Raw genomic sequence first — 14990 nt, 5'->3', positions numbered from 1 at the left:
CCACCGCAAGGCTTGTGGGTAGCTGAGGTAAACATGGCGACTGGGGCCAGTCTGATAGGAGGTGTCCATCCTTTCTGGAAGTAGGATAGAGCTGGAGCGAGCCGGTTCACATGGTCCCTTTGCCCTTAAGCTGTAAGGGAGACGCCACGTCCTTCAAGTCTGTGGTCCCTCAGGGATATGCCTGTGTAGAAGAGAGTTACAGAAGAAGGCTCTATCCTCAGGGATGCAGCTTTGTAGCTGTGTGGAGCACCAGGGCCTCCGTTTCCCTCCTCGTCAATGGGGATGACAAGGCTGGCTTGCACGGTTCTGGCAATCGTTAAGGGCACTTATAGTGTGTGTGTGTGTGTGTGTGTGTGTGTGTCCCCAATTCAAGCAAACCCCTACTTTACTGACTGCTGAGGGCCAAGGCCTGGGTATTTAAGCCACTTTCCTGGGTCAAGAGCCTTGTTGAGAGGAGGTGCGAAGGCAGTGAATCTGGCTTCTGGAACATTCACGGGAAGGCCAGGCTGCTGGGGCAAGGCAGAGGGTGTTGTGAGTATCAAAAGATAAAGAGCTATTAAGATATGTTCTATGGGGTGTGGTGATGTGTGGGGGGAGGGGTGTCTCAGCGGGCCCATGCCGAGGCTTCCCTTCCCCCAAGGGACCAGCCACACGACAGTATAGACAGTATAGTATAGAATAGAGTTTATTCAGGGCATGGGGAGGGAGTTAAGGGGGTAGTAGAGGGAGAGAAAGGCAGAGAGAGGGAGAGAGTAGAGAAGTAGAGGCCGCCATGACCACGGCCATGGAGAGGGGAGGGGGAGAGAGAAGAGCTCAAGAGGGCAAGAGAGAAACAGGTGGGAAGCAGGAGTAAGAAAGGGGAGAGAGAGATGAGAGGAGGGGAGAGGGAGGGGAGAGGAGGGGAGGAGAGGGGAGGGGATGGGAGGGGAGGAGAGCTACCATCACTGAGGGAACATACCTCTGGCCGCGTGCGAAGGCGTTTCCAATTGAAGGTGAACGGTGGTGGAAAGACCTAAGTTCGGATGACATCATTTCAAGGGGCTCGGGGGAGTCAAAAGGAGAGCGCGGAGCTGAAGAACAAGAGGTCATGTCTCTCTGCTTCCTAGGTGTGGGTGCCACATGACCAGCTGCCTCATGCTGCTGTCACCAAGCTGTCCCTATCACGATGGACTGTGCACCCTCAAACTGTGAGCCAGAACAAACCTTCCTCCCTCACGGTGCTTCTGCAGGTGTTTTGGTACATTGGGGGGGGGGGTGAGGAGGAGGAGGAACCATGTAGTGACCTTGGACTCACTTTGTAGCCTAGGCTGGCCTTGAACACACTATCCTCCTGTCTCAGACTTCTGCACAGCTGAGTTGCAGGCCTCTGGGCCACCAGGCCACCAAGCTACACTGAGCTTGGGTTCTCATAGCTGAAGGTGTCTTTTTTTTTTAAAAAGAGAATTAGCTGGGCACTGATGGCGGGCGTACACCTTTAATTCCAGCACTTGGGAGGCAGGCAGAGGCAGGCGGATCTCTGAGTTTGAGGCCAGGCTGGTCTACAGAGTGAGTTCCAGGACAGCAGGGGCTATACAGAGAAACCCTGAATACACCATAGCTGTCTTCAGCCACACCAGAAGAGGGCATCAGAACCTATTACAGATGGTTGCGAGCCACCATGTGGAGGCTGGGATTTGAACTCAGGACCTCTGGAAGAACACTCTTAACCACTGAGCCATCTCTTCAGGTCCCTGAACCTATCTTTAAAGATTTCTGCAGGCCTTGAGTTCCTCATGCCTGTGATCTGCCTGCAGCTCTGAGGGGGTCATGAAGAGTCGTTATGGCACTGGTAACCTGCGGGGTCTCCCTCACCCTGCTCTGCCTCCTACAGGGAGGACAGAGCCTCTCTGCTCACACTTCACACTTGCCCAACAACCCTAGGTGGTCCTCGACCCATTGCCCTGTACCTGGGTGTGGAGACTGGCTAGATGCCAGACGGTGGGTTTCCCTGGGAGAAGCCATCACGTGTGAGCTTCTGTGCTGGTGACAGTGGCCCTGAGCTGAGGTCCATTCTGACTTGTGTCGTGCCTGGTTCTGTGCTGTGAGGGGAGGGGAGGACAGCGCCCTGACCCTGGCCTCTGGGGGACGCCATGTCTATCTACTGGAAGTACACAGCTTTGCATGCAGCTGGCTGTCTCTCCAAGACAGAGCGACGTCCCTCAGGCCACAGTGTGTTCCTAGCCTTGACTTGCTCATTTCTTCCAAACTTCCTTAGCTGCTGGGGGTTGGGGGTGGGGCTACTGCCTCCCTCACTTCACAATGAAGGAGGCCATATTTGAGGGGCCACCAGGCAGAGGTCACTCTGTGGATGTAGTGACACTGGGGTTGGTACCCACGGCCGTCTTCTTGTCACTCCCCACCCCATCACAGGAAACACATAACCTTTGTGAGGTAAAAGGACAGAGCAGGCCTGAAAAAGCAAGAACCTTCTAGTAATGGGTGCGTTGGCCTTGTGGGGCGGTGCAGTTCCTAACGGGGCATGAGCAATCCTGTGGCATGCCCTTGGGGGATGGTCTAGGCGTTGGTGGTCAATGTCTTAGGCTCTGGGCCAGACAGTCCCTGAGTGTCTTATCATTGAGGTCCCCGTCCTTCCTGACCTTGGCTCTTCGAGTCTGCAGGAGAGGATGCCATTACCCCTGGGAGCAACAGAACCTTGGCTCTTCGAGTCTGCAGGAGAGGATGACATTACCCTCTCCTGCGACAGGGACAAGTTGGTCTGTGCCCACGTCTCTGGACCTTCCTGCCTCCCATGTCGTGTAGGAGGCTGGGTTGAGAGAAATTCATCCACACTGTCTTGCTTGGTGGCAGCTGATGGTGAGTGGGTGACCTTGGGGAGGGGACACAGCAGGCCTTTAAGCTGGCAGTTTGTCCCCTTGCTCTGCTGAACATCCACTGTGTGAGCCCAGGCTCTGCTGTGCACCTACTGTGTGTCAGGCGCGGGCAGCAGGTCATTTTGTTCTCATTGGCTTTACCGGAACTTGCTTCAGGTCTCCAGACCCTGTGCTGGTTTGAATGCTGTCACCTGGAGCAGGGCTGGGCATCTGTGTTCGGTCACAAGCTCCCCAGCAGAGGCTGGGTGTGGGGTCGGTGTCCCAGTTCTCAGCTGGGGCTCCAGGGTGGGCAGGGAGGGCCCGTGTGACTGGGCCCGAGGTAAGCGTAAAAGAGGAGACAGTGTGGGATTCCTCCTGTTCTCGCAGTGTTTGGGGATGGGGGCGGAGCTCTGCCCAGAGCCCCTGAGTTGTACCTCGGGCATTTATACAAAGAGTGCCAGCCATGAGGGTCTCCCTCTGTGTTGCATCTCGAGGGGCACACCGGGCACTGTGGTGTGGGAACCTGCGGAGGGGAGGGCGGCGTGTTCTGTTCCTTGATTCAGGGCAAGCTTATCCGCTGGAGTTCCCACTGAGGACGAAGCCTGGAGCCCAGGCTCTGGGCCTCCACACTTGAGCTGTCAGTGTGGTGCTCAGGAGCCAGGCCCTGAAGGCAGTGTGGGCTCTGGTAGGCGCGGGGCGTCAGAATGTCCCCTGGTGGCCCCAGGGGACACCTGGGTGGCCATGTTCCTGCCCACTAGGCTTCCTGTTGCTTGGCTCTCCAGTGCCCCGACTCCCCCACGCCAGTATTGGTATCATTTTGTCAAGCCTGGGTGATGCTGATTCCCGGGGAGGGACACACCCCTCTCTGGAGCAGCCCCAGTCACACAGCCCGCCCTCTGTGGTAGAATGACTATAATTTCTTCCACGTGACCTGGGCTTCGAATGATACTGTGACCAAAATGCAAGGCGCTGTGACAGTCTGGGCCTTTGTATCTAACACTTCAAAAGCACAGGCACCACCCCCAAAGGGAGCCGGGGTGCTGGGCAGCAGGGGCTCGGGGAGGGGGCGTCACCTCTGAACCCAGCTGTGTGGCTTTGTGCCTGTGTTGTAAACAACGGGGATTCACCCTGCAGCTGCCTAAGCTGCCTTCCATTTCTGGTCCTTTTATTAAGTCTGTTGCCTGGGGCTGGGCGCAGGCTGGGCCCCGATGGAGTCAACAGAGGTGAGTGACAGGGGCAGACTCACCTGGCTCTTGATCCCATTTCACACACTACATTGTCAGCTGGTGTCCCTGTAGGACCCCGAGTGCCAGGAGAGGGGACAGAACAATAGGACTGGCCGGGGATATAGGTTAGCTCTGGAGACCAGGTCCAGAGCAGTTCCACGGGAATCGCCAGTAAAGCGTCTTTACTGCCTCGTGACTGTGATAAACAACCCCCAATAAGAGCACCTTAATTAAGGGAGAAGGTGCTCATTTGCTTCACGGTTTCGGGGTGCAGTCCATCGCGGCAGAGAAGGCCAAGCAGCAGGTCACGTGATGTTGCTGGTCACGTGACAGCCACAGTAAAACAGTGGAGAGCTGTGAATGCATGCAAGCAGAGTGGTCAGCTTGCTTTCTCCATTTTGTACAGCCCAGAGCCCTTGCCTAGGGGATGGATCTACCCACAGAGTTGTTGCCTAGGAGATAGGTCCGCCCACAGAGCTGTTGCCTAGGAGATAGGTCCGCCCACAGGGCCCTTGCCTAGGGGATGGGTCCGCCCACAGTGAAGATGAGTCTTCCCACATAGTTCTTGTAATCTAGGTAATTGCCCACAGACAACCTCCTAGGTGATGGCTCCTTGTCCTGTGCTTAGCATCTCTAGGAGCTAGGGATTCAGTTCTGGCCAAATCAGACCCAGTTCTTGCCCCACGGGACTTCGTTTAGTTGGAGAAGACAAACCCTAGACAGCCCTGAGCTGTGTTGAGAGCACTCGGTGGATAGAGAGTGTGAGGGATGTGGGCGTGGAAGGAGGTGGTGTTGCCTAGAACACTCAGATACCGTTTAATACAGAGGAGAAATGGGAAGGGCAGGCCACAAGGGCGTCATGGGGTTCTGGGTTCCTGGGCGCCATCACCCTTTTCCTGTGATGGAATGTGCCAGGCATGGACGCCGCAGAGTCGGGTGGAGATGGCATCAGAATGATAAGGGAGGGGTGTGAGTGAGGAGAGGGAATTCTGTCTAACCTCCAATGGGGGTGGGCAGGCCGGCCGCTGTGATGAGGAGAAAGCAGGGTCCCCTGCTGGGGCGTTTGTAGAGTGGAAGATGTGACTCCGCCCACCCGTGCCGTCCAGGGCAGGTCAGAGGACCTCCTGGCAGCTGAGCCACTTCTCTTTAGGGACTGCTGATTCTGCTCGGATTTCTATGCTCCCGGGGAGAGGCTTTGGCCCGCGCATTGTGTGTCGCTCTGCGGGGGTCTTGTCTCTGCCACTCGCCACCTGTGACTTCTGGGGTGACTGATGAAGATGAGCGCAGATCCTCTCCCTGTTTTATTCTTATTTTTGGCATCTGCAGAAATACCTGCTCTCTCTGTAATCGGTTCAATTACATCTCATTGTTCCCATCAGTTATTTGTTTTGAATGAGATGTGACACCCCCTGGTTGGCTGCTCAGCTCGCGTCTTGTCAACAGGGCTGGGGCCCTGGCAGCTGCCTGATCTCTGCTGGGAACGGGGGGGGGGGGGCTTTTTCCCACCCCGCACCCGGCCATGCTATAGGCTGATGTCGGTGGTGGTGGGGTGGGGAATGGGGGGGGGGAGCTAGTTGTGGCTTCCAAAGTCTCTACAATTGTCCACTGTTCTGGTCAAGCCAACCTCGAAAGCCTGGCTTGCATGGATTTCCCCCCACCCCCATCCCTGGTTAGCTTCACAGGCCAGGAGCTGTTCCAGGGGAGGAGACCTGATGGCCGGCAGCAGGTCACTGTCTCAGCATCTGAGGAAACGGGATAAGGTGCTTGGTTTGTAAGACCCACGTTCCCAGAGAGACTCCGAGATGACTGGGCTGCCTCCAGCCCTTCAGAGTGCTAAGTGACCAGATGGAACATGGGAGAGCAGAGTTATATTCCTCTGAGAGACTGAAGCAGCTGGGTCCCCAGTGAGGAAAAGATCCTGAGCTTCCGGGGGATCAGGAGCGCACTGGGGACTGGGTGTCCTTGAATCAAGAAGGAGCGGAATATAGGGTGGAGTCCAGACAGAGAGCCAGAGGATGGAGTTGGTACAGGTGACTGCCAGGAGCAGAGAGAGAGTGGTCGTCTGTCTGCCTAGAGAAACCTGAAGGTGAACAAAGCCAGGGTGGAGGTGTGCGTTGATGTTGCTACTTTGGTGAGCACCCACTATGTGCCTGATGCCACACTAAGTGCTTTGTGACAGCTGATTTAATCTTTATAGTAACTTCCCACCAGGGAGACACTTTGGTTACCTCTGCCCTCCAGGTGATGAGTCTGGCTCAGAGAGGCTAAGTGACTTGGCCAGGGTCACAAAGCAACCTGCAGTCGTGAAGAGATGGGACACCTCCCCCCACCCCCACCCCCCCGCCTCCCCATCCCCCCACCCCCCCCACCCCTACTCCTCCACCCCTACCTCTCCACCCCCTACCTCCCCACCCCTACCCCCACCCCCCACCCCAGGACAAATTTGTTCTTTGTTTTCCATTCATCCGGGTCCTGAGCCCTTTGCTGAGGAGACAGGGCAGCCTGCTGGTGACAGCCTTCAGCCTCTGCTTCTCTGAAGTTCTTCCATACAGTACCGGGCAGGCATGATGCCTAGGTTTGGCAGCAACAAGGATTAAAGGTAGACTCTGGAAGAGAGAGGCACTTTAGTGGGCACATCAGATGTGTGAGGAGGCACCGAGGACGCTCTCTCCTTGGCACTGCAGATCTTTTCCTTTTCTGGTCTGCCCTCCCCGAAAAGAGCTGAAGCGAAGCTGGCAAAATAGGAGTCAGCAGAAAAAAAATCTAATTTTCACCTTGGACACGTTTGTGTCTGACTGATATTCACCCAGCTTCTAGGCCTTCCTTCTAGACAGCCCTGGGCTGAGTCCTGCCCGGGTATCTGAAAAACCTCTGTGGGGAAACATGTCACAGCCAAGCTAGAATGTCTCCAGATGCTACAAGCCTCAAGTGCTCCTTCTGGGCATGGCTGTCTCTCATGCTTGCTTCCCTACGAAGGCACAGGTGTGGCAGAGGACAGGCATGGAGTGTGGGGATGCTGACCTGGGGGGCCGGACACTGTGACAGGGCCAGCAGCTGCTTTTACAGAAAGCTAAAATATTCAAAGCAGAGTGTCAGCTATTGAGACGGCTGTCTGCAGAGGGCTTGCTGCGTGTGAGCCCAGGCACCTATGTAAAAGCCGGGCGTGGCAGAGCGGAGACAGGAGGATCCCTGGGGCTTGCTAGTTAGTCTAGTCCAGTGGGCGATCTCAGGGCCCAGTCAGAGATTCTGTCTAAAGAGGTAAGATGGAAGCTGGTGAGATGGCTCAGTGGTTAAGAGCCCTGGCTGTTCTCCCCAGAGGACCCAGGTTCAGTTCCCAGCACCCACATGGTAGCTCACAACCATCCTTAACTCCAGTCCCTGGGTGTCTGGTGTCCTTTTTAGACCAGCAAACGGGGTGTGCAGACATGCATGCAGGCAAAATATCCATATATGTGAACTAAATATAAATTGGGGAGAGAGAGAAGGAAGCCCCCTGATACCACATACATGAGCACACTTGTGCATGTGCACCTGTAGACATCAACACTTGCACACGCGTGTACTCTCCCTCCCCCCCACACCCCCACACCCACCCCTCACAATATACTAACTCTTCCACCCTCACAAAATATCTGGAAGAAGTGTCTGGCCACTAACATTTTGAGTCCCCAGACTCACACTGGCCTGAGGGTCTTCTAGTTCACAATGTCTGGACTGGAGTCTGTAGGTAAGATGCGTCCACACTTAATATGTGTATAAATGCAATCAAGCATTTGCCTTCTGGGTACATTGATTGGTATTTATCGATGAGGCCTGTGTTTTAATGCCACACACCCACACTCAATGTTAATAAAGAGTGGGGTGGAAGCTCTTAGCTGAGCCTTAATCAAGGATTAGGAGTCTGTGTGCCTCGGTCTCTCCTGCCGGATTACTTATATCTTCCAAAGTCTACCTTTAATCCTTCCTGCTGCAGACTGAGCCTAGTGTTGTTTCTATGGCAACAGAGCACGATCCACTGCTGCAGAGAGGAAAGGGAGGGGAGAGTGTGGCCATAATGTTTTCATAACTTGCTAGCCAGCCGGGGGCCCTCCAGTTTTAAGTCAGCATTAATCATGGCCCCCCCCCCCCCTCAACTGAAGCCAGAGCAGGATGTAGTTTGTTGTTCCCTTAATTGTCTCCTCTAGGGGGCGCTGTGGAGTGCATTTCTTTAGTATCTAGAGCACTTTGGGTTTACAGATGCTGAAAAAGGTCTGGTGGCCTTGGGAGAGGATCTCGAGGTCACAGTGGCCAGTAAAGGTTATTGAGCAAATTCCTAGGACAACAAAATGTTCGGTAAAGACCAGACTTCCCACCCTGATGCCCGTGGGCTGTTTCCTGGGAACTCTTCAGCTTGGCTGCTATAACTTGCAACAACCTTAGCCGATATGTCAATGAGTGGGTGTGGCTGTGTGCCAATAAATCTTTATTTATAGATGCTGGGATTTGAATTTCGTCTCCATTTTATATGTCACCAGATCTATCTTTCTCTGTTCCCTTCTAGTTATGTGTAACTGCAGAGTGACTGAGTGCGGGCTCTCGGGCTGTGTGAGCTCAGGCTGGGCATGGAGTCCGGGCATGGATTCACCCAGACGCAAGAGTCCTTTCCCGTGACTCTGGGTCTCCACTTTCTAGAGTGTTCTGATCGTCCAGAGGATGGACACAAGGCTGGGAAAAATCCAATCCAGAGACCCAGGGCTTGGAAGCAAGAGAGGCAGCTGGGGGATGACCTGATGTCTCAAGGGTTTCCTTCCCTTGCAAACTTACTGACAGACATTTTGGTAGAGGCCCCAGGGTAGCTGGAGGCCCTCAGGCTGAACAGGCTGCCTTTGTGGCTATGCGTATTGAAGGAGCTTGAGGAGAGAGGCGGGGCCGGGGCTGCTTTCTGACTGGGGACTGGAGAAGGCACGATTTCTTCTCTGGGTCTGCAGTCTATGCCCAGTCATGGAAGAAGGGCTGGCTTCCCATCCCCCATGACCTCTTTTCTGATTCTTGGAGGGGTTCACCTCGGCCTGGCATCTCATGCAGTCCAGGGATGTGTGCCGACCATGTTCACTCACACTGCAGCAGAAGCTGATGGTGAGCTGGCTTGGCTTAGGAAGGCAGCTTCGGTTGGGGGGGATAGCTCACTGCCATTCAGATCCCAGCGCTGGGGTCTGAGGATGTGGCTCAGTCGGTCGAGTGCTTGTCCAGTGTAACATTACAGCTTCCGTCTCCAGCATTGGATGATCTAGGCATGGTGGATAGTGGTGGAGAATGCCTCTAATCCCATAACCTGGGAGGCGGAGACAGGAGGATCAGAAGTTCAACATTACCTTCATTTACATACGGAGTTTGAAACTAGCCTGGGCTATAAGAGCCCCTGCCCAACACACACACACACACACACACACACACACACACACACACACATGCACACGTGCGTGCGTGTACACACACACACACACAAACACACAGAGAACAGATCCTTTCTCTGTTATTGGTGCTTCTGTGACAAGTCACTGACCTCTCCAAAGCTTTGGTCTTCCCATCTCTGGACTGGAGCTAACTGACCCAGGGTCGTCTGGAAAGGGAGGATTTGAGGGAGGAGCCCCACCCGCTGCTCAGATATCCTTGGGTCAGGTAAGGCAGGGTTTCGTCCCGGGGCATGGGGACACCAGGCAGTGAAGTCTGTTGTTCCTAGAGTTGGAAGTAACTTATTGGCCAGGTAGAATAGCAGGAGGCAGGGGCTGGGACAACACAGTCCAGGTTGTCATCTTTCCCTCCTGATTCACATGGGACCCTATATCTCCAGCCAATGACAGCCTATGAGGAGTTTGCAGCTGTGGGTAACTGACTTGGGGGAAACCTTAGGGCCCCATTTGAGGGACCAGGAACAGTGGTGTTCATTGATGTCCCAGCTATCCGCTATCTGACCATCGAGTCCCACGTGCTCTGTAGCTTTAGGACCAGTGTGTGTGTGTGTGGTCTTCTAGGACCAGAGAGCTGGACCAAGAACCTACTTCCCTCTGCGGCAGAACCCACGACAGGGCCACCGCCTGGGTAATGAGGTCTTACGTGCGGCACCTCTCCTCGGAGCAAAAGAGGAGAAAAAGAGAAGGAAATAGGATTGCCTGGAATTTATTAGTCTAATTACATTTTCCTAATACGGTTGACCCCCGCTCGCAGGGGTGCGCTTATCAAAGCTGCCATCGTGCCAGCGTTATTGGAGTTTTAATAAGAGTCAATTGGTTATTGTCCTTGCTGTGTGGGACACTGCAGACCTAAGCCTGCGCGGCCCCCGGGGAAGGCAGGGTGCTTGCTGGCTTTGCGAAAATATTATTTACATTAATAACACGGATTAGAGTCTTGGTTTATGCGGCTGGGGGAGGAGGGCACACGGGTAGCACTGTGCTGAAGTCAGGGAACGCTGGGATGAGAGTCAGGACTCCGGACTGCATCTCGAGGTGTCTCCATGCCTTGCTGTGTGAGCATGGGCGTGCTGCCTGCCCCTCTGGTCCCTTCTGGATCAAAATGAGGGAGCCACTGGTGTGGTGACCTTGTGATGGCCGTGGGGTGAGGCTGCTGGGAGTCCGGGTGTGAGGAGAGATGAGGAGGCTTCAGAGACAGCTGGCTTCGGGCAGGGGTTAACGACTTAGCTTCCTTCTTCTGATCACTCCCAGGGCGGGCAGAGTGGAGCCACTGTGGTTCTGGAACAAGCTTCTAGAGTTCCCAGCTCCTTCCCAGTTACTTTATAGATGCGGGGGTGGGGGGGTCGGACTGGCCTCAGGAAGAAAAGGTGGGGCTGTAATGGTGCCTCTGACCTTGTGTGAGCTATGTGGTCTGGAGCACCATCCTCCTTCATAAACATTTTACTATTATTTGTATGCGGGTGGGTACCACAGCGCACATGTGGAGGTCAGGGGGACAACTTTCAGGAGTCTCTATTATGAACCTGGAGTTGGGTAGGGACCTAGGGCAGGGACCTAGGGCAGGGGCTGGGTAGGGAAGCTACTTGTGAAGCCCTGGCCAAGCCCTTCTCTACTCTGGGACCATTTTCCTTCCCTGTGCAAGAAGAGGGAGCGAGGGGAGGTCTAGGGGTCCTTTCTGCTGTGTTTGTAGCCGATCGATCAGAGCTTAGCAGGGGTAGAATGTTCTAGAGCCAGGAGGGCAGTGGTTGGGGGCTGGTGCACAAGGTGGGTGCCCAGGAACCGGGAGGGATGCGGATGACCCGCTGACCTGTGCAGGGCATGCTGGGCTGGGAGGCGGAACAGCAGGCTCGGGTTAGAGGCCATCCCTGGCTGGTCTCTGCCTCCCCACTCCCTCCTCTCAGCTGAGGGACCTGTTGGTTCCCGGTTCTGCCCTGCGATGGCGCTCTGTGTCTTAGCCTCTCCCATCTCTCCCGTGAACTTGCAACTGTGTCTGGAGGCCATCTGGTCCCTGCCCCATCTTCTGGGTTTTGTGTCTGTCTCACCGTTCGTATGGTGTGAATTGGTCTTTGCGGCCGGAGCTCCCATCATGGGGCACTCAGAAGGAGGTGATCTTTGCAATACACTGTGGTGATAATACCATACCAAGCACAGGCTGCAGGGTCTTGGGACTCTCCAAGATGGCTCCCAGGGTCAGAGTGGCTTTGATCAGGAGCTCAGCCTCCCAGCACGGGGTTGAAAACTGCAGACTGTGAAATAGGAACTGACCTTTAATGAAGTGTTAGTTCGGAAAGGTCGCTTCTGCTCACACGGGATGGGAGGAGCCGGGAAGGGCCTCCTCGGCCCATCTAGAGCTGGGCTGGTTGAATGCACAGAGGGAAGGGACTGAACCCCAGCCCGTGAGTCCAGGCAACTGCCAGCCTCAGGCTGCATAGACATTTCAGTGACGCCATGGACCAAGATGGAATCTGACCTACAGGAGAGGCTGGTCCTTCCCCCCAGACAGCCATCCTGCAGCCTGGTCTCCTGGCTGTGGCACTCGGGTAGGGATGGATGGAGTGGGGGAGGCGGTGTCTCTTGGGTTCTGGTGAGATTATTTTAAGACCTTGTAAAAACAAATTAGAATTTCAAACCATCCAACCCTCTTGAAAGCAGACTGGGGGTGTGTGTTAGGAGTAATTTAATTTTTGCTTTGTTTTCTTAATAGAGCGTGGGAGGGGAGAGGGAAGGGTGGAGAGGCTCAGGGCTTGGGCGGTGCTGTCAGACCTGAGTTAGTGCTAGAGATGGACTGTCAGTGGAGGGGAGGGGGAGAGCTACCGAACTCGGGACACACTGAGACTCCATTGAGACTCCAGGGCCTGGACCACAGTTCCAGGGAGCACAGATAGGAGGGGTCTTGGAGGGTGGGCTGCCCGTGAAGGAACCTGAAGGAGCAGAAGACATGGGGCAGGGGTTCAGCCTCCCAGGGGTCATGGGCACCTCTAAGTCTGACTTTTCCAGGGGCTGGAGAGAAGGCATGGCGCGCAAGAATGTATGCGCATGTGTGAGGAACCGGACCTCAGATCTGAGCCCCTGGCTGAAGCTCGGAGTGGCCTCCCCAAAATGTCTGAAACCCCAGCCCCAAGAAGGGTCGAAACAGGAGGATTGGCGGGGCCTGCTGGCCGCCAGCCCAGAGGATAAAGCATGAGTGAGCCCCAGGTTCAGTGAGAGACCCTGCCTCAGAGTAACAAAGCGGCGGAGGGCGATCGAAGATGCCGGTGCCCTCCTCTGGCGTCGGGGAAGAGTTTCCTGAGCAGCCCGGCCCCTTTCAGGTGTTGTGGGGATGCTTTGCAGACGTCCACTCGTTCATTAGGTGAACACTCGTTCTCTCCCATTCCACAGGATGGCAGACTGAGGTTGGGAGCGCCGGGAAGTCTCTAGTATTGTGCTTTGATTCTCTCTGACTGCTCGTGTGGGTTCCAACGTGAGAGATGAGGATTTGGGGCGGGAGGGGGGCGGGGCGGTCCTCTTAAGTATGTCGATCAGAGATAGAGTTTATTTAATTTTGAGTCAGGGTCTTATGTAACCCACTCTGGCCTCCAACTTACTGTGTAGCCGAGGATGACATGACTTTTTAATCCTCCTGCCTCCGTCTCTCGAGTGCTGGGATTCCTGGTGTGTGCTGCCACTCCTGATTGTGCAATAGGACTGAACTAAAGGTTTGGGGTGTGATAGGCACACACTTTACCCACTGAGCCGCCGAGACAGGAGTTTAATAACTTAAACCGTGGAAACGGGAGTCCCGCATCCAAAGCGCTCTCGTCAGGGTTGGAAGATGTGTCCACTGTGTTTCTGCCAGCCACAGGGCGGGGCCAGAGATGCCAGCCACAGGGCGGGGCTAGAGATGCCAGCCACAGGGCGGGGCCAGAGATGCTGTGAGGGTGGAGTGGGGAATGTGCTGGGCATCTGTGGACACTTGGATGCGAGGAGCGTGATATCCTGAGAGTTGAGTATCTGGAGGAGCGGGTCCAGGAGCCGTCCTCTGTGGATGCCAGGGCCAAATACAAACAATGAACCTTTTAATACTCCTGGGTCTTTCTCAGTGGGCTACGTACTGTGAAAAGGGGCACCAGTAAGGAGAGTCTGGTGTGTTCCTTCTATTTACTTCAGTGTGTGTGTGTGTGTGTGTGTGTGTGACAGAGAGACAGAGACATAGAGACAGAGCACAAGTAGAAAATGGGGTTGATGTGTGCATGCTTGCATTATGATGTGCTTGTGGAGCTCAGAGGACAACTTTGTGGCATTGGTTCCCCCCTCCCACCATTACATGGGTTCCCAGGCAAGCACTTTACCCTTAAGCTGTCTTGCCAACCCTGGTACATTATTTTTCACAACTGTATAGTATTTCAGAGCATGGTTGTACCATAATTAAGCTGAAGGTTTCTGTACTGATTGGCCTTCATTTTATCTCCTCGCACCACCCCTGCTTTTAAACTATAGAAATGGGATCAAGCCGGGTGGTGGTGGCGCACGCCTGTAATCCCAGCACTTGGGAGGCAGAGGCAGGCGGATTTCTGAGTTCGAGGCCAGCCTGGTCTACAGAGTGAGTTCCAGGACAGCCAGGGCTACACAGAGAAACCCTGTCTCGAAAAAAAAAAACAAATTCAAAAAATCAAAAAAAAAAAAAAAGAAAAAGAAAAGAAATGGGATCAAGATGAACCTCCTTGCACACACACACATATTCTCCTTGCACACACATATATCCTCCTTGCACACACATGTCCTTGCATACATTCTCCTTGCACACACATATCCTCCTTGCACACACACACATATCCTCCTTGAGCACACACACATATCCTCCTTTCACACACATGTCCTTACATACATTCTCCTTGCACACACATATCCTCCTTGCACACATATCCTCAAATACAACCTTCTCACATATACATCCTCTTTACACATTTTCCTTGCACACACATATCCTTCTTGCACACGCATATCCTTCTTGCACACATATCCTCACACACATATTCTCCTTATACATATGACCGTCCTCACACACATCCTCCTCATACATATAACCATCCTCGCACACACATCCTCCTTGCACACATATCCTCACACACATCCTTCTCACATATACATCCTCCTTACACATTCTCCTTGCACACACATATCCTTCTTGCACACACATATCCTTCTTGCACACATATCCTCACATACATATTCTCCTTATACATATGAGCATCCTCACACACATCCTCCTCATACATATAACCATCCTCACACACACATTCTCCTCACACACACATCCTCCTTGCACACACATCCTCCTTGCACACACATCCTCCTTGCACACACATATTTTTCTCACACACATATCGTCACACACAATCCTCCTCACACACACATCCTCCTTGTATACAATATCCTTCTTGCACACACATCTTGCACATACATATCTTCCTCATACATACATCCTTCTT

Source organism: Apodemus sylvaticus, chromosome 3, assembly GCF_947179515.1.
Source record: "Apodemus sylvaticus chromosome 3, mApoSyl1.1, whole genome shotgun sequence".
NCBI lineage: Eukaryota > Metazoa > Chordata > Mammalia > Rodentia > Muridae > Apodemus > Apodemus sylvaticus.
Note: the sequence above shows the minus strand (reverse complement) of the source record.